This window comes from Pteropus alecto, unplaced genomic scaffold, assembly GCF_000325575.1.
Source record: "Pteropus alecto unplaced genomic scaffold, ASM32557v1 scaffold79, whole genome shotgun sequence".
In the NCBI taxonomy this organism is placed as follows: Eukaryota; Metazoa; Chordata; class Mammalia; order Chiroptera; family Pteropodidae; genus Pteropus; species Pteropus alecto.
Genome location: NW_006494612.1, coordinates 9,124,719 through 9,145,151, shown reverse-complemented (window position 1 = coordinate 9,145,151; position 20,433 = coordinate 9,124,719). Strand labels below are relative to the sequence as shown.

At 32.2% G+C, this 20,433-nt stretch overlaps 1 pseudogene; it reads left to right on the top strand.

The window, feature by feature from the left end:
- Positions 1–1,783: 1,783 nt before the first annotated feature.
- Positions 1,784–1,902, top strand: LOC112474349 (annotated as a pseudogene).
- Positions 1,903–20,433: the final 18,531 nt, after the last annotated feature.

Below are 20,433 nucleotides of genomic sequence, written 5' to 3'. Positions count from 1 at the left end.
GATGGGGCAGTGGTATGGGGAAACCACTGGTCTTTCACCATGAAAATCTATAGAAGCGATGCCTAGAACAGGGCATCTTTTACTTTGATGTCAATGCAAATCACCTGCCTGGGGTATGGCTGAGTTTCTCCACTTGTAACAAATTCCAAGTGAAGGTGATGCTGCTCAGAGGAACACACTTTGAGTGGTAAAATAGAAGACTTAGACTAACCTGCAGAACTTCTGATCCACTTATAGTTATTAGACAACCATAAGTTACTAGATAACCATATTGGTCACCATAAATAAACTCTATTGGTCACCTTATATCAACTGAGTATATTGATAAAGTATATATCAAGCTCGATCAGGAGAAGTGCAAATGTTTGAGTTATCTAAATTGCATTATTATATATCAGTATATTTGGAAGATTTATAGTGTAAATATACCAGAATGCCTTTACTCTTAGTATGAACAGGATCTTGGCTCCCTGTCAAACATAAAAGTGTCCTTCCAATGGCAAGATTAAGGGCTTTGGTATTCTAATGTCTCTTGGGCTGAGGCTGAATATTGTGTGACAGTGGAGTTCATCTGGTACACCTACAGTATTTATAAAGCCCCCCCATGAATACAGAAGATTAAAATTTTCTGAAATATTTGCCTCCTATGTATTCAAGAGAGGATGAGAGGGGAAATTTTCACTGAACTCTTAGATTTGGTTAAAAATACCTGTGGCAAATTCCATCTAAAGATAGAAATGAATTGGTGAGAACAATTTATACTTGAATGAACTCCTGGGCAAACAATATAATGAACAGAGAACCACTCCTATCTAATTTCTAGTCTCCCATTTATCTCTCATCAAATTGCAACTATTCAATAATGAAACTATAAGGATTTTTACCTAAACATTGCTGGCCCAAATGCTCTCCTCATGCACCCATCTCTGCCCTCACCATCTAGTTGACAATCATTGCTTTTAAAAGTGAATAATCAATCTCTACTTAAAAAATATATTTTAATTTCTCTTTGTCAGATATTAATATGCCAATGCTCTTCCCTAGAATATCCTCCTCTGCCAAAGATTATTTTTCCCTCTATCAAATCTCTGCTGAAAAATAAAACTATTATTTGAAGATTTTTTTATCTAATCATGTGAATCTCATAAATTCTATGAAATTCCTTCTTATCTCCCTGAATCTTCAAAATTTTGTGAAGATGCCAATAAAATTGTGGTTTTTCTATGTGTTTGTCTTTCCTTCACCAATCTGAGTGTTGAAAAAAATCAAAATACCTCAGAGACGGTCTATGATCTAATTTATTAAAATATAGCATTTAATATGCCAATTTATTTCTTTTAAATCTTTACAACATGTCAATAGTGTTTCTCCTTTCTATTAATTGTAAACCATAATAATAAATTAATTATTTAAGAAGTGTTAGCCATTGCCTACTATGTGCTAGATATTGTATCAAAAATTGAATTAAGACATGCTTTGTGAAGCCCACAGTTTGCAGGGAAAGATGCAATTATAATTAACAATGTTATGTCTTAAGTACTAGAAAAGGTGCAAAATCTTTCTGGAGTGCAGATTAAAAACCCAAGGAAGCTTCTACAGAGGAAAAAATAAGAGTTTTATAACGTTAAATAATAGTGTATTCTCTGGAGTCAAATAGATCTGAATTGAATCCTCATTCTGTCATGGATTAGCTGTGTAATCCTGGATACATTTAACCTCTCCTGGCTTTCCTTTGGTCATCTGCAAAGTGGATGTTGTTAGGTTGATGTAAAATCTAAGCTGGGTCTACGGCTATGCCACTCTGAACAAGCCTGATCCTGTCTGATCTCAGAAGCTAAGCAGGGTCGGATCTGGCTAGTACTTGGATGGGAGACTACCTAGGAAGACTAGGTGCTGTAGGAGTAAAAAATAAAAAATAAGGGATTGTAAGCTGACAAGGTCCTTGCAATTTGTGAGGTCAACCAAAAAGGTTACTTGGCCTTGCTGAGGAGTTTGGATTTCATTCTCAGTGCAAAGGGAAAGATATAAACCAGGAACTAACAAGATGTTATTTACTTTTTAAAAAGATCACTCTGCTTGTACTGTAGACAAGATTAATGTGGAAGAAGAATGGAAATGTGAAGTGTTGAAACATGAGGCGCCAAGTGACAAATGATGATACCTATAGACCTGGAGAGAGACTGAAAATGAAGATGAGTCAGGAGGTTACTAAAATAGACAGGAAAGCAGGGTCAAAAACAAGCGGAATAGATAAAAAATATGGATGTGAGAGATTCTGTAGAGATGGAAATATTTTAAAAAATTATATATGGAGAAATACAATGAGGCAACGTTCACATGGCAATGACATTCAGTACATCTAAAAATACATATTCTTAGATAACAAGAATAATTATATATAGAAATGAAATATTTTAACAATATTTTTCAGAGAGAAAATAACATTTTTAAAAACATATATTATTGTATATATTTTCTCTAAATACTTGAAGTCAGGAGTGATCATTTAACATTAATCGTATATAGGAAACAACGTATTTACTTAAACACAAAAATATTAGTTGTTTCTCAATATAAAATGATATTTTTAGCATTCTGAAATAAAATCTGTACTCCCTGACCAATGATTAAATTGAAAGGTTTTTAGCATATCTCTGAGGAAGAGGTTTTATTAGCAAGCAAAATGATATTACATGCCTGGTATGAAAATTCTGATAGGACAATTTTTCTTAAACAACCTGTAACTTTTGGAGAAGTTGTGCTTGATAATTAGCAAATATTATTTTACTTGATTCTTACTGAAGCCTGGGCTTATTCTTCTGACAGTAACTTATTTTCTCTGTTAGATGTATTATTGTGTTGGAAAGAAAAATATATATCTGGCAAAGTGTCATGAGAATTAACCAGTCAACTGTCACTTGGAGGCTTATAATGTGCTTGTATATACATATAGGCAGACTCCAAGGTGGCCATCATTTATTGAGCCCTTGCTATGAAATGTCAAGGAATAAGCAGCAAGAAACGAGCAAGAAACAGCAAGAAACAAACCTTTTGGACATTAAATATTAGATTATTTATTCATTAAAATGGCATTTATTGAGGACCTGCCACGTGCCAGAAACTTCTGCATACTGTGCTGTAGATACAGCATTTAATACATTAGATAAAAACTACTTTCATGGAGCTTACAATCTAGTGAGGAAAAATTATTTACTAAAATCAAGCAATACTTTTGCAAATACATTGCACACATGTAAATTATATAAATTATTTGGATTTAAATTACCTTAATTTTTAATTAATAGTAGACATTATTATATTAATCAATTGCAACCCATATGTATGAATTAATCACTTCAAGCAATTATATACTATACTCTTGGACCTATTACCTTGCTTATTGTTAGACCTGAAGACTGAGAGTGCAAAGCAGACTTTTTAATTAAATTTTAAAGTACTTCTTCCATATGTAATCATCACAAATATTAAAAGATATCTGTGATTTGTTTGTGAGTTATTTTGCCATGATTTGATTAGTTTTCATAGACACATCAAGAAGTACTTCGAAATGATTGTTAATGGCTTTTAGAGTTATGACTTAAGAGAATCTATGAAACAAAAAATCTTTAAATAGTCTCAACCACTTATACTGAGTTCCTTCAGAAAATCATCTCGAAAAGCTTATATTTTTATTGGTGATTTGAAGAGGAATGCCTTAAATACTTTTTATTGTGCTCTGATGCAGGTATGAGAATAAGAAAAAATGAGACCCCTGGTTAATAATGTACATTTAAGCAGTAATCCACAGAGTGCTTTATAACAGTACTCTCTAGAAACTGTATAATGTAAACATTGAACTGTGTAGCAATCAGTTAAAAGCCTCACTAAGGAAGTAATACTTAAGCAAACATTTCAAACACTCCAGATAGATCCCTGAAGTTTCTAAGCACTAATATCGCCGCCTTTTTACCACAAATTATAAGCCGTTAGAAACAGCATCAAATTTCAAATGCAAAAGCAGAAGTTTTGATATGACAGAAAAGCAAGAGTAAGCCACAATTCCAGCAATCTAAACAACAAAGTGCATGAATTAGACATTGCACCTCTGGCTTATAGGTCACCACTGCCAATAAAGTGTTTTATGTGTACTTGCAGGCTGTCCTGAGCCAGTAGGAATAGGTGCTCACATATACCACGAAATTAGAAAGTACACTCTCCTTTTATTGAATCATTAGCTTTGAGAAACAATGTGCAGTAGTCCTTCCTTATGTAAGAGGAGATGTTTTCAAAGGCCTCCAATGAAAGCCTGAAATCTCAGATGCTGAAACCTGTATATACTATGTTTCTCCTATATATACATATACTTTACGTTTTCTCTTTGGCATATCCAAATTGCCAGCAGCACTACTCTTGCACTTTGGGGCTTTTATTAAGTAAAATAAGAGTTACTTGAATATAAGCACTATAATACCATGACAGTCAATCTGCTAACCCAGACAGCTACTAAGGGGCAGGTAGTATATATACCATGGATATGCTGGACAAGAGGATGACTCACCTTCCAAGGCTGGATGGATCCAGGATGGTGTAAGATTTCATCACACTACTCAGAACAGCATGCAATTTAAAACGTATTAATTGTTTATTTCTGGAATTCTCCATTTAATATTTTCAGACCACAATTGACCCTGAGTAACTGAAAATTCAGAAAGCAAAACTGCAGATAAGGGAGCACTACTGTATCAATCAAATAATTAGGTTTTTGGGGTTTGGGAAGATATATTTTAAGTAAAAAATAATAAAATGGATACATTTTATCTTATTTACTGAAAAAGTGAATACATTTTTCTTATTTTACCACAAACACTCAGAAACATACACTTGCACAGAGTGGGGTGAGAGAGAAAGAGACAGAGAGAGAGTCTTACGTACCTTTTGTGTCCATTAAGTGCTGCCTCTTAGAGGTATAATTTTAATTGTTTCAAGAAATTTCTTTAAACAGGTTATATTACTTGAAATAGTTATTATTCAAATAGTAATCAAGTGAAAACGTGACAGGATACCACCTCTCCAAAAGCAGGAGAGTAACTACCTCATAGGCAATACATTAATAAATGGCTTGGTAGTGTCCTCATTAATTATCATCAGCATAGGCATCCCAACTACAACAATAATAGTTTACATTTAGTTTTCCATGTGCTAGGATTTCCTAAAAACGTTGGAGTCAAAGAAATCACTTAATTCTTTTAGCCACCAATGTTTTACAGATGTTGAGCTAATTAACAAACATCATACAGCTAGGAAAGGGCAGTATCTGGATAAAAATTTAGGCACTGATTAGAGACCCTCTAATGACTTTGCCTGCACATGTAATTTTAATATTTTTAATCACAGAGTTTACATATAGTACTAATTTCTTCTTTCTTCCTTTTCATGTCCTCTTCTAGCCAAGTTTAAAAGAAAACCATTCACAATTGTTGTTGCTGATTAATTACTTTTTCACCCTCAAACTTTTCAGCAGGGACATTACAGGAATTATTTAAAAACTAATTATTTATTATTATCAGAAATGTAAATGTGTTATCCCTAGAAGAAAGCTTTGGATGAAAAGGAACACAGAGTATTCATTCTATTCTTTCTCCTTCTTGAAGGAGAATATGTGATAAGGGTATTTCCTTGATATTGGCCATTATATAACTTACACGGGCAATTATTTTTAAATAATGAGGGTTAAAATTATTACCAGCCAAAGTCTCCAGATAGTGTATAAAACAGTAAGCCAAAGACAGGCTGGCTCTAGAGTATATCTTTGAAGTAGTTGCATGAAAACAGAATTGCTTAAAAATGATACTGTCATCGCTGATGATAAACAAAATAAGTCTGGACCCATGAGACCAATAACATAAACAGGAAACCTAAGAACAATAAATTTAACCATCTGATGCCAAAGCTCTTGATGCAGAATAATTTGCAAATAAAACGAAATTACAGGTTAACTTTAGAAGTCTTGAATCCTAATAAATTAAACTAAATAAATGTAATCTCTTCCACTAATATTTATATGTAATGTTTCACAGCTTAAAGATTGAAAGGATCATAAGTTTACCTATCCCACCTTTTCACCTTACAGATGAGCAAATTGAAAGCACTACCTGAATTCAGCATATAGCATTATCAATCCAATTCATTTAATTACATTGCTGTGATACTGTGATTTATAATAAGAAATATATATTTGGTCTTTGTCCTGTTTCTGACAGACTCCTGAAACCATTGGAATTTCCTAATTGATGAGTGTGATAAATGTGTTGTTTGTTATTTTAATAAAGTGACCTTTGGAAAGCAAGGACTGGTTAGGTTACCAAAAGACCCAACTTTGTGATTATAAGGTTGAAAATTTTAGTCCTTGCCCCCACCACAGGAAAGGGGAGAAGGGCTGGAGATTGAATCAATAGCCATGGGCCAGTGATTTGATCAATCATGCCTATGCAATGAAGCTTCCAAGAAAACCCAAAAGAGAGCTTCTGGATGAACACATGAAGAGTTGAGGAGAGTGGGCACTGGAAAGAGAGCTTGGCAGCTGTGCTGTTTCCTCAGACCTTGCCATATGCATATTTTCTATCTGTTTGTTCTTGATTTATATCATTTTATAATGAACTGGTAATCTAGTAGTAAAATGTTTCTCTGGTTTCAGTGAGAAGCTCTAGCAAATTAATGAACACAAGAGTGTGGTGTTGGAACCTATGATCTATAGCCTATCTGTCAGAAGACAGTTAAAAACCTGCACTTGAACTGGCCTCTGAAGTAGGAGGTTGGAACAGTCTTGTAGGACTGAGACCTTAACCTGTGGGATTTGATGTTATCTTTAGGTAGATAATGTCAGAGTTGAGCTTTATTGTCAGACACTCAGCCGACGTTCAAGAATTGCTTATTTGGTGGACTTGAGACCACACTCTGCCCACTAACATTGGAAATGGGTAAAGAACTTTTAATTTCAAATTAGGAAATGGGTAAATATTGCTGTTTTTTTTTTCATTATTATTCATGTAAATTAATGTTTGTAAGAAAAATGACTCTCAAGGTATTAATCAAATGCTCTAGGTTCCTAGTATAGCACTAAAAATATATAATAATACAAAATTTAAAAAATAAAATGAAAGACACATGGTGAGGAATAGCTTATTTGATTTACCTTCAACTGGAATTTTATAGAGATCATTAAACTGATGAGAAACTAAAAGAAATATTAGAAAAGATGGAAAATGAAAAGTACAGGCAACTTGAGAATAATTTGTTCTCTCCTCTACAGGTGAGGACCTTTGTCATATAGATAAACCTCTAGTTCTTGAACATGTCACAAAATTATGAAAAACATAAAAAGTAATAGGATTTAGGCAATTTTTTTTAACATTTTGCATTTTAAAATAATTTTAGACTTACAGAGGAGTCACAAAGATGGTATAGAGAGTCATCTTATAAACTTCACTCAGCTCCCGTTAATGTTATAATCTTATATAACAATCATACAAATGTTAACAACAAGAAAATATTGGTACTATCCTATTAACTATTATGACTTTATCCAACGTTTTTTTCAGTTTCTGAATATAACCCAGGATGCCATTGCAATTAGTTGTCATGTCTTCCTCATTTCCTTCTGTGATAATTCTTAAATATTTCTGTCTTTCATGTCTTTGACACTTATAAAGATTACTTGTTCTGTATTTTGCAAAATGTGCCTCAACTTCAGTTTCTCTGATGCTTTCTCATGAGGAAATTGAAGTTATAAGTGTTTGGCAAGCATACTAGAGAGTTATGTGCCCTTGAGAGAAGTCACTGTATCACATTGGGATATACAATGTTCATGTCTTACTACTGGTATGTTATCTTTGATCACTTGGTTAAGGTAATATCTGCTTGGTTCTTCCATTGTAAGTTAATTTTTCCCTTTGTATTTAGTAAATGTTTGAGGAGACATACTTTGTAACTTTATGGTTAATTTTATATATCAACTTGGTTAGGCATGGGGTGTCCAGATTAAATATTATTTCTGGGCGTGTCTGCAAAGGTGTTTCCAAATGATAGAGCATTTGGAATGATGACTCGATAAAAAGGTTTTCCTTCACCAGTGTGGGTGGACACCACCCAATTCACTGAGGACCTGGATAGAACAAAAGGCAGTGGAAAAAGAAATTCACTTTTTTCTTGTCTCACTGATTGAGCTGGAATATTTCATCTCATTTTCTCCTGCCTTTTGACTGGGATTTATACTATCTGCTCCCCTGCTTCTTAGCCCTTTGAACTCAAGCTGAATTATACCACTGACTTGCCTGTGTTTCCAGCTTACAAATAGCAGATCGTAGGACTTCTTAGCCTCCACAATTACGTGAGCCAATTCCTCATAATAAAGACAGATAGGTGGGTGGATGGATGTATAGATGGATGATAGATGAGAGACAGACAGACAGGCAGACAGATGATAAATGAAAGATGATAGATAGATAGATAGATAGATGATAGATGAATGATAGATGGTAGATACATGATCTCCACTGGTTCTGTGTCTGTGGATAACCTTAATACAGAGATTATGCAAATATTCTGTTTCTCCTTAAGCTTTTGCCCACTAATTTTATTAATCTTCTGTGGCTCTGCATTAATTATGACTATGATTTTCTAATAGTTATTTTCTATTTCCCTCCTTTCTAAATTTATTAAGTTAGATTATACCAAAAGAAAGAGCTATTTCTTCTCCCCAATTTATTTATTCAATATCCATTTTATATCAATATGACTCAAAATATTTATTTTATTATATAAAATAACATATAATAAATATAATTGGGAAAAATCAGTACTGTGGTTATTTCCTTAGTTGTTCTAAATGTTTTAGCTTTGCCAATGGAAACTCTTTTAGATCTGCTCCTGTATCCCTTTAATATGCTTTTATATTTTCATTTTTGAGCACTTCCTTACTAATGTTATATAGTGGTCCAAGATCATCCAGTAATTTGCCTGCCCCAGCCCTAGAATCATTCATTTCTCCAAGAAACCTATTTCTTTATCTGGGGAATAATTTTTTAAAACCAAGATATGGACATTAGATGTATTCATTGTTACTGCACTGTCACTGTTTCTAGACCATCTCCATGAACACAGCTAGAAAATTATATATACATAGATACATATATATATATTACATATACAAATATATACACATAAACATATATATTGCTGTTTCTAGCTATTTTGGGGCGTATGTATATGTGCATATGCAAGCATGCATGCATACATAAGTATGTAATTACTAAATCTATCTCTGTATGAGTTTATATACATTTATGTACATATATAGAGAATATATGTGTATATATAGTTTTCGTAATATTCCTTCTTTTCTTATTTGTAACATTTCTTTAATACTTCATTACCTACCTTTTATTATCTACAGATGTTTAATTATTTGTTATGTAGATAACATAATTTCAGAATTAATAATACATACTTCTCTGAGAAATTTTACTAACTGGAGTTCAGCATTAGTATACTATTGCTTTTATGATTAGCCTTATAGTATCCAGTGAAAATACTTGTTTACAAAGTTAGTAGGTCCACTCCTTTCTTTCTCACCCCTTTCTGTGTGTTAATATCATTTATTTGTAATACATTAGCTACATTGTTATAATTTGCATTCTATTTTGTTTTTCCCAATATCCTGGTTGATCTTTTTCTTTTAATTTCAAACATTAAAATCCACACTTGTAGGTGCACAGTCCTATAGGGTTTGACAAATTACATGAAGTTCTGTATTCACCATCACAATGCCACACAGAACCATTTCATCAACTGATTTTCGACATCCCTAAAATTCCTTTGTTCTGTCCTATGATAGCACATTCTTCCATGACCCAACCAGTGGCAACCACTGATGTCTCCCATCCTTACAAGTTTACTTTTCCCAAAATGTCATAAAATGGAATCATACAATGTAGTCTATTAATTCCGGTCTCTTTCACGTCATAAAATGTATTTAACACGCATCTCTGTTGTTGTGAATTGATAGCACATTACTTTTTATTGCTTAACTGTCTTCCATTGTATGGTGTTTTATAGTTTATTTTTCAATCACTATAGGACAGCTGGGCTGTTTCAAGTTCTTGGTGATTATAAATAATGCTGCTATAAACATTGCATGTAAATATTTTTGACAACATACGTTTTTATTTTCATCAGTATCTAAGAGTAGGAGTGCTGGGTTGTATGATTAGTTTTGTTTAACTTCATTATAATAAATTCATACTATTTTATAAAGGACGATATCATTTTACATTCCTATCATCAGTGAATGAAAGTTCTAGTTGCTTGGCATCCTAGCCAGCATTTGATAATGTCAGGGTTCTGTTTGTTTGGTTTGACATTCTAATAGTGGTAGCTCATTGTGGTTTTAATTTCTAGTTCCCTAAATAATGTTGAACATCTTTTCATGTGTTGATTGCCCATCCATATATCTTCTTTAGTAAAGTTTCTATTCTAAACTTTTCCCTATTTAGTGTTTCACTTCTGCTAATTGTTTTTTTTTGTTGTTAATTTTTAAGAGTTCTTCATATATTCTGGACATAATCCTTTGCCACATATGTCATTTGAAAATATTTTCCCCATCTCTATTTTACCTTTTCATTCTCTTAATAAAGACTTTCACAGTGAAAAATTTTTTGTTAGAATTATTTCATGGATGTAATACAGTCTCTTGTTTTTCTGAATTGTTAATTTGTCTTAAAGTTTTTTCTGCTCCTTTATTTTTTATTTTTATAATTTTTTGTTATTTTATTTTTATAATATAAATTATTTTTATAATTTTTATTTTTATAATTGTTTTGTTTGTTTTTTGACCTTTTTGTTAGTGATTTTTTTCTAAAAAAGTGTAGTGATCCTTTGTAATAATCAGTTCATATTTAAGAATGAGGTGCTGAAAGGCAGACTGGGACTTTATATGCATTAATGGGGCTCGGAAATTGATGAGCATCCCTGGGTAATTAGGAGTGCCTTGGTCCTTTCTTGGGGGATCTTTTCTCTTGTGACCAGTCACTTTCATCTAAAACAAATGTCTTTACTAAAAGTTGGGATTGGGCAAGGGATAAGGGTTGTTGCTAGAATTCTGGGAATCGAGAAGAGAAAATTGGAGGGTAGTTCTCATTACTTAGTAAATGGACTTGTGGCACCCTTACTCTCAAAGTATTCCTGATGTCCCTAAGTCCAGAGTCTGTCTGTTTCTGGTTCTCAGCACGTAGTCGTCAGCCTTCTGCAGAGGCTCAGAAGAGGAGGTCTCATGTCTATTTGCGTTAAAGAAGGGATGGATGTATTTAGCTATTCTTTTTAAACACTTACAGTCTTTTTTTCCTGTTTCCAAATCACCCTGCACTTCTGTTTTCAGAGCTACCAGTTCCCTTCAATATCTGAGTTACTATAAGAGTAATCATTTGTTTCCTGTGAGCTTTATACATACACTGGCCCAAGTTTTAACTTTCTTTATTCTGTCTGGTCAACTATCACCTGCTTTTCAGTTCCAAATGTTGTTGACATAAATCATTCTTTCCTCCCATCTCTTTGTTTTGCCTTTTTACTTATTTACCATCTTTTCAGTGAAGTTTGGAGACAAAATGAAGATAAATGCATAATTTTATCTTGGCAGTCATAAATATATACTTTTTAGATGTCCTACTACAAGGAGAAAGTGTCAAATAGAGTACCTTATAGTAAGCCATCAATATTGAGTAATGTGAGCCTGCCAAATTCTTTTTCTTTCTCTCAATTGTTCTGGATATTTCAGTCCCATATTTTTTCATATAAATTTTAATTGATGTTTAGATTAATTCTATTGTAGTTAGAGTAAACTTTAACAATCTGCTATGATTTCCAATGGGATTATATTGAATCCATAGACAAAGTTGAGGTGAATTGACATCTTAACCACACTGATCTTTCAATCCAGAAACACAGTATCCAGGAACATGGTGTACTTTTGATTTACTTAGGTCTTTTAATTTATTTTTTTTTAGTATTTTGTAGTATTCAGCCTTCAGGTACTGAAAATTTTTAAAGCTTTTTTTTAGTGTCAAATTTCCATTGCTCATATTTGTTATATAGAAATAAAATAGATTTTTGTTCATTAAATTTTTATCTTCAACTAGCAGAGGAGTGTGGAAGTCTCCAACTATAATTGTGGATTTGACTATTTCTCTTTTTAGGTCGACTAGTTTTTACATCACTTATTTTAAAAACTCAAATGTTAGATATGTACATATCTCATATTGTTACATGTCTTTGGAAAACTGCCCCTTGGTCATTATGTAATGACCTTTTTTACCCTTAATATTTTTTACTGTTCTGAAGTCACTTTCTCTAATAATATATAGACTATCCAACTTTCTTCTGGTTAGTGTTTTCATGGTGCACTGGGTCCATAAGACAACCCTCAGGCTCAATGATTCACTAGCATGACCCACAGGACTCATAAGTTTTTGTGACCATAGTTATGATTTATTACTGAAAGGATGCAGAGTAGCATCAGAGAAGGGAAGGGCACATAAGATGAAGTCCAGAAGAAACTAGATGCGAGCTTCCAAGTGATCCTTCCCAGCAGATCCACACAGACAATATTAATTCTTGCAGCAACAATGTCTAACAACATGAGCAAAGAGTTGCCAACCAGGAAAGCTCATCTAAATCAAGTTTTCTAGGATTTTTTTGGGTATCTGTCATGTGGGCATATAGCACCTGTGTGACTGACCTTAGTTCCTCAAGATCCTGAATCTCAAAGCAAAAATAGATGCTTACCATAAATTAGCATGAACTATCTGAACAAACCACTTAAATACCTTTCTCAGATAGAACATTCCACGAGCTCAGTTTCCAGGAGCCAAACATATGCCAGTCACAAAAATAAGCCTTTCTTTGAAATATGTAGGTTTGAACAAACCAGACCTGCTGAGTTAACTTTTCCCATACACATGGTATAACTTTTTTCATTCTTTTCAATTTAAGTGATTTATATCTTGATTTTTAAAATTGGTTTTCTTTAGATGACATATATTAGATATTGCTTTTTCATCTAATATGGAACTCTCTGTTTTAGCTGTTGTGTTTAGATTATTCATATTTAATGTGATTATTGATATGATTGGACTAAAATTTATTATCTTAAACAAAACTTTATAACCAGGGATATATGGACACCTGATGATCCAGGAGTGAACTTCAGGGGTCTCTGCAAACCTATGGAAAATGTATGTAAAATTGTGAACATATGTGTAAGTACAATTTTTGTGAAAGAAACCAAGACTTTATGACTCTCACATACATTTGTGACATGCTTCTACCACACACAAAAAAATAGTATTTACAAGAACAGAAGAGCAGCAATATATCATATATCAATAACTATCATTTTATGAGCACATATTTATATAAGCCAGTATTGTTGTAAGAGAATTGCATTTATTAACTCATATCTAATCTTCCTAACAATCCTCTGACAAACTTGTTATTATTAACCTCATATTATAGATGAGGTATTTGAGAGAAGTTGAATAACTTGCATGGATGCACAGGTACTAAATGAAGCAGAGGTCAGATCCAGGCTAGAGAGGACCCTCAAAAATATACTGCACTACAGTCATAAAGCTCTCACAGACCTTGAGATTATAAGCCTGTTCATGTCAACACCAGCAACAAAATATCATCTTCCATGAATATCAATTTTCATTGGCAAATAACTGTAGAAAATAATAAGTTCTACACTTTGGTAGCCAAATGTCCAATAATTGATAAAGAAATAAAAACCAATCCAGAGGAGCTGGTGTATGCTTTTAGAAGCTGGATGACATTGTTTCAAATGTGAGAAACACAGATCCAGTTAGTAATACTAAGTTAATATGAATTTTTCTTACTCTGGGTTTATTTTATACATGACGTATTTGGCCATTTAAACCTTTTTTTGCATAACTATTTACAGCTTTCTGTAATGCAATTTTAGGGCCTGAATAATATCTAATCTAACCAATATTCAAGCATACTATTGCTGCAAGACTATAAAAATATAAAGGGAATTTCTGTTTCACTTTGCAAATAAAGAGGATGTATTGTCTAAGAGCCATAGGTAAAATTGTATGTTAGACCTACCTGCTAAATCAAAAGATATTCCTTGCAGTATCTGGAAGAAGAGCATCCTATGCCAGCAGAGAAGACAATATAACAGCCCTGAGATGAAGCAAGCATATTTGGTAAGATCCAAGAATAATAGTTCAGAGTTCAATGTAGCTGGGAGTTAAGTGAGTGATGAATTTGTTAGGATATGATTCAAACACTGAAATTGAGCTTGTAAAGCCTCATAATGGCTTAAAGTTTTGTTCTGAATAAAATAGATTAATTTCATAGCTAAGTCTGTCCAGGTAAGTGGAAGCAGGGAGGCCAGTTAGGGGTGTTTTGCAATAATCCAGACCAGAGAAGATGCGGGCCACCAATAAGATAGCAGTAGAGGTGATGACAGATGTTTAAAACCTAGAAATATTTTGGAGGTAGAGTTAGCAGCATTTGCTTTAGGAAAGGATATGTGGTATAAGAGAAGAAAGAAGTCAAAAATCACTCTAGAGCTTTTGATCTAAGTGACTAGAAGAATAGTTTGACTTAGATTGAGAAGATGGTAGTGGAGTAAATTTCACAGGGAAGATTAAGAGTTCACATTGGGTCATGTTGAGTTTGAAGTATTAATTATACACCCAATGGGAAATGTTGAGAAATGATAAGTGAATAAATGAATAATATTTTTATGTGAGATGAGACAAAGAAAGTGTAAAGTTCTTACATAAAAATGTGTGTGTGTTTTTGGTCAATTTCAACCAAATATGTCTATTATGATCCAGACACTTTTCTAGGTTCTGGGAATACATTAGAAGAAATCAGATATATATGATTGTTTTCATGAAGATTACATTCTAGCAAGGAGAGATAAAAATTTTAATTAAATAAATAAGCAAACTATATAATAGCTTAGAAGGTAACATATGTATGAAATGTCAGCAAGGTGGGGATGGGTGATATTATTAAACCAGTTACTGTATATCTCATAAGCAACAGTTGTCCAGAATGTCTAGGCAGCCAGACAACACCAGGGAAGCTTTCTCAGAAGTTCCAATTTTTGTAAGATGCTGGAGGAGAAGACTGACATCACTTGTAACCTTCAATTCAGCCTAGAAGGATATTTCAAATGGAAGGACTCCAAATATATCTGACACCACACATAACATTAAGACACATAGAGTTTTCTCAGATTTATTTAATATCATTCATACTTAAACAGTTCAGCTCCCACTTGTGTCCTGATGATGTAAAAGAGTCCTGTTTTTCAGTTAGTATAATGGAGTTTTCATCTGTTTCCTGGGGTGGAAAAAATGCAAAGAGAAAGATGAGGGGAAAATAATAGCTATGGCAAGGGAAGGGGCAGGATGGTAGAAAATTGAGTAAAAGAGTCATATATTCTAAAGAATCATTATAGACTTAGGCTGAAAAAATCCAAAATGGTAATAATTAACATGTATTAAGCATTTACTGTTTGACAAGAATTGTTCTAAGTGCTGCACATTTATTAACTCATTTAATCTTCATAGCAACTTTAAGAAATAGCTACTATTTTTATCCCCATTCTATAGATGCAGGAACTGGGTCTCATAACTATTATATAGCTTGTCAAATTCACACAGGTAGGTAGTAAGTGTTGGAGCTATGGCAGTCTGATGCCATATCACATATTCTTTCTTACCTGCTGGGAAATGTAACCTGCCTTACTTACAAGTGAGAAAAGCCCATCCTACTTCCACATAAGATTTGTTGCACATTTCTTTTAATGATCTTTGTGCATTTATCAAAATAGACTACAGCATTGGCTCAAGGCAAAATGCCACATTAAAAAAATTAAAGAAATTTTGGTTTTAAATATATCTTTTCCTATCAGAAACTATTAGCAATATAAGTCAAATATGGTAAATTCAACTACATATAATTAATATATTTACACACATACAATCAATCGGTAGTATTAAACTTGTAATCATTACTCTGTAAAATTTCTTATAACATTATTTGAATGTTCACAAATTAGAGTTGAATAAACATTAGTTTCCTTTATCACTACTGATGTTCTAACTTTAGTCTTAACCACTTATAAGAGATGATAATAATGTTTTTAAAAATGTGCATACAATATTTTATTTGATAGTTATGCCAATCCAATAAAGTAGGAATTGTCCCCATTTTGGAAGACAAAAGTTTTATAAACCTGGATATTATTACTCAGCTAAATAATATCAAGGCTGGATTAAAGCCAATTCTGTCAGTCTTGTGCTCCTGCATGTTCTGGAATACACCTTCAAATGCAAATAGACTAACTGCAAAAACTCATCAGCAATAGAAAGTGGTTTACTATCCCTAAAATTTTTCTCACTGCCACTTAATCACCAGAATGACTTAATGTCAACTCAGCTAAATAATCTAATCAATGTGATTAGAGTGAAGGAGAAGAGAAAAAAAAAAGGAAACAAAAAAGGAAGAGACTAGGGGAGAAATAAAGTGAAAAAAATAGAAGCTTTTCTTTTAAAGGCTTGAAAATACTTTCGTTGCAGGATTGATAACAGGCAGAAAGGAAGTGATGAGTATTATTATAACAGATATTAAAAATAGTACTTGACCTTAGAGTTAAGTTAACCCTGTTGCATAAATGGAACCAAACTCTTCATGTTCTAGTGTGACCACATTTTGAATTTTCTCTATGCCTTTTTGATAAGAGACATATTTAAGGGGGGAAAATGAAATATTTTTTTTTTACTAAAGTAAAGTAACATTTGTCCTTTAACACTAGAGAAAACAGCAGCCATCAGGACTGATTCTTGATTTAATCATTGGTATTTTTAAAAGCTAGTATACGTGATAGGGAGACCCCAAAGAGTGCATCTTTGGACTGTGAATCATGATGTGTAAAGCCCTCCAATATATAGTATCGGAGATATATAGTTAAGAGCCTGGAAAGGAGACGTCACCAGGAATGAAACTATGAGACTTTCCTACAGTATTCTATGAGCTCTCATACTCTGACTTTGATAGTTTAGAAGGAAAACATAGTTCCTGAGTTTGATTTTATGGTTTACAGCAGGGTTTTAATTAACCATCATCTTATCTTAAATTAAATCAAAGGCCGGTTATTGGACTTTATACAAAAATAGATTTAAAATGTCATCAATTACATGAACATGAAGCATTATTAGAACTCAGGAAAATACAATAAAGAGAAAGAGTCCAAAGAGATGAAAACGAGACGAGTTAGAGAGTGATGTCTTAAAAAACTTCATTGAATTCTTATTCATTTTAGAATGTCTCATCCTTCCAGTGTTTGTCATTACTGATTGTTCCAAATAGAATCTAGTTTATTCTCTCTTGGATATTAGATGTGATAGGTTTCATTAAAATAGCATAACTTGTGAAATTCCCTAGGAAATCTTACAGACACCTGAATGAATAAGCAATCTATTAAATTATAGCTATGTAGCTTTGATGATAAGTTTACTTTTACAAACTCTAGGTTTTTTGTCCCATGGTACAAAAGCTCAGTTTAAGGCACTTGAAGTTAACACAGTGGAAAAATAATGGAATTTATATAATATAGTGATAGATTATAGTTGACTATGTGTTTGAGGGGTGGTGGGATTCTTCCATGGGGAAGCATAAGCATTCTGCATTTCTCTGAATAACGAAGAGAAGTATCAGATATATGAGATGAAATGTGCAAGAAGGAAAAAAAAATTCAGAAAAACCAAAGAAGTCCAGAAAATGGTAGGATAAATAGTTTTAACATATTCCAGAATTATCAGATGAACGTGATCACATGAGACTTCTGAGTTGCACTATGACATGCAGAACATTTAAGAGACGATCATGTCAATCTCTTAAATGACTAAAAATGTGGTTTTAGCATTTAGCCAGCAACCAGGTACAGGAAGAGCAAGGTCTTATTCCCAGAGAGGTGCTGATGTCTTTATTTCGACTTTTCTCTGTAATTACACAAACAAAGGTTAAATATGGATTATTCCTCTTTCAACTTTGCACCTCATCATCTAGATTGCACTATCAATAGTGACAAAGAGATGGAAGATAAATCTTTTTATAATTTTTTAAACTTTTTTTTTCTTTTTTTTTTAAAGAGTAATGCTTTTAGACTTATTCTCATAATAGCATTTTGAAAAGGAGTCCAAACTATAACTTCATGTTCTCATATCTTACACTAGCTTATCAAATGATGTAAAGATTTACATTTAATTGTTAGAAAGAAGCCTCTAGGATATAGAGGGAGGAATTTCTTCTGAAAAATGGAGTCAATAATATTCTCACATTTAAAAAAAGGCACTTTTGGATGAATATTGTCTTTTCATCATTCAGTTTCACATAGCTCAAGGGAAAGGATATAGATTTTTTTCATGAAATATTGCCTTTTGGAAACCTGGTTGAAAATAAACATATTATCTGAAAAGCAATTTATAAAAATATTATTAGAATATTACACCTAAGAATGACAGAATTCACATTCTTTTCAAGGACTCACAAAACACTTAACAAAATTAGCCATATGGTAGATCAGGAGACAGTCTCAACAATTTTCAGAAATTCATGTTAAAGTTTACTCTAACTACAATAGAATTAATCTAAACATCAATTCAAATTTTATTAACAAGTCCAAACTGCTGGAATATTTTAAATATATTTTTAGAAAATTCACTGAACAAAAAAGAAATCAAAATGGAAATTAGAAAATATTTTAAACTTAATAATAATAAACAACTTATCAAAATGGATGGAATGTTGCTAAAACAAGGTTTAGAGGAAAATGCATAATTTTAAGACATATTTAATCAGAAGTTTAAAGATTAATATCCAACATTTCTTCTCAAGAAACTACAGGAAAACTAACCCAAATGAAATAGATAGACTGAAATAATAAAGACAAGATCAGGGATAAAGAAATAAAAAAACCAAATGTATGATAAAAAAAAATATAAAAGCAAAAATCCGAGACATGAGAGAGAAAGAGGAGAGAGAGAGAGACAGAGAGAGAAATACTGTCAATATCATACTTGAAAAGAGCCTTGCAGGTATCAAAGCATTCATTCAGCAATTTAGGCAAAATAGACAAATTTTGTAGATACATAATATATCAAAACTGTTATAAGAATAAAATCTGCATACTCTTGTATCTATTACAAAGTGAATTTATTATTAAAATTCTTCCAACAAAAAAAAAATCCTCTAACAAAATTTAAGAAAGGGATAACACTAATCCTATATATCCTAAACAAACTCTTGGAAAATAAAAAAAAGAGGGGTTATTTCACAATTTATTTCACGAGACCAGAATAATGTTGACACCGAAATCTGGCAAACTATTGTTCAAATTCTGTCATAAACATTGATACAATAAATTTTAATAAAAATAGCAAATAAGTTCCAGTGATATATAAAATGAATATACATCACAAACAAATAGTTGACTATAGAAAATCAAAGTGGTCTCAATATTTGAAAATCAACATATATATTGTGTCATATTGATAGCAAAAGGAAGAAAAAAATCTAATGATCATCTTAATAGATGTAGAAAAAGCACTTGATAAAATTCTACAAATATTATTGAGAATAATTAACAAAATCTAAATAAATAGATATACTATACATGTCATATTAGTTATTTGAAAACTCAAAGTTGTAAATAAGTCAATGTCCCCAAATTGAGCTACAGAGTTAATAAAATTCAAGTCAAAATCTCAGCTTTTTTTGACAGAAATTGACAAGCTGATTCTAAAATTTATAAGTGAGTCAGTTTTGAAGACAAAATCAGAGTATTTAAACTACTAAATATGAGGACTGTAACACTACAGTTGTAAAGACAGTCTATTATTGGCATAAAGGTAAAGAGATCAATTAAATGTTATAGAGTCTAGAAATACACCCACACATCTATGCTCACCTGAATTAAGACAATGCTGTGTGGGAAAGATGGTCAATTAAAAATCATATGGAAAAATGTAAAATTTGACTCTTACTTTACTCTATATGAAATTAAAACTATTGTAGATGAATTGGAGATCTAAATGTGAAAAATGACATAAAGACCAAATGTGATTTATTCATCAAAATCTGAAATGTTCAGAATAGGTTCAAAAATAAGTGAATGGTTAAATAAATTACTATTATATTTACTTTTGAAAATATTTAAAGGCATAAAAGTGTCATAATTTAAAATATGGATGTTAACAGTATATAAACAGTATATAAAATAGTATACAAAATTGTATATAAAGCATGATTCCAACTTGTATTCATATCATATAGATGTCA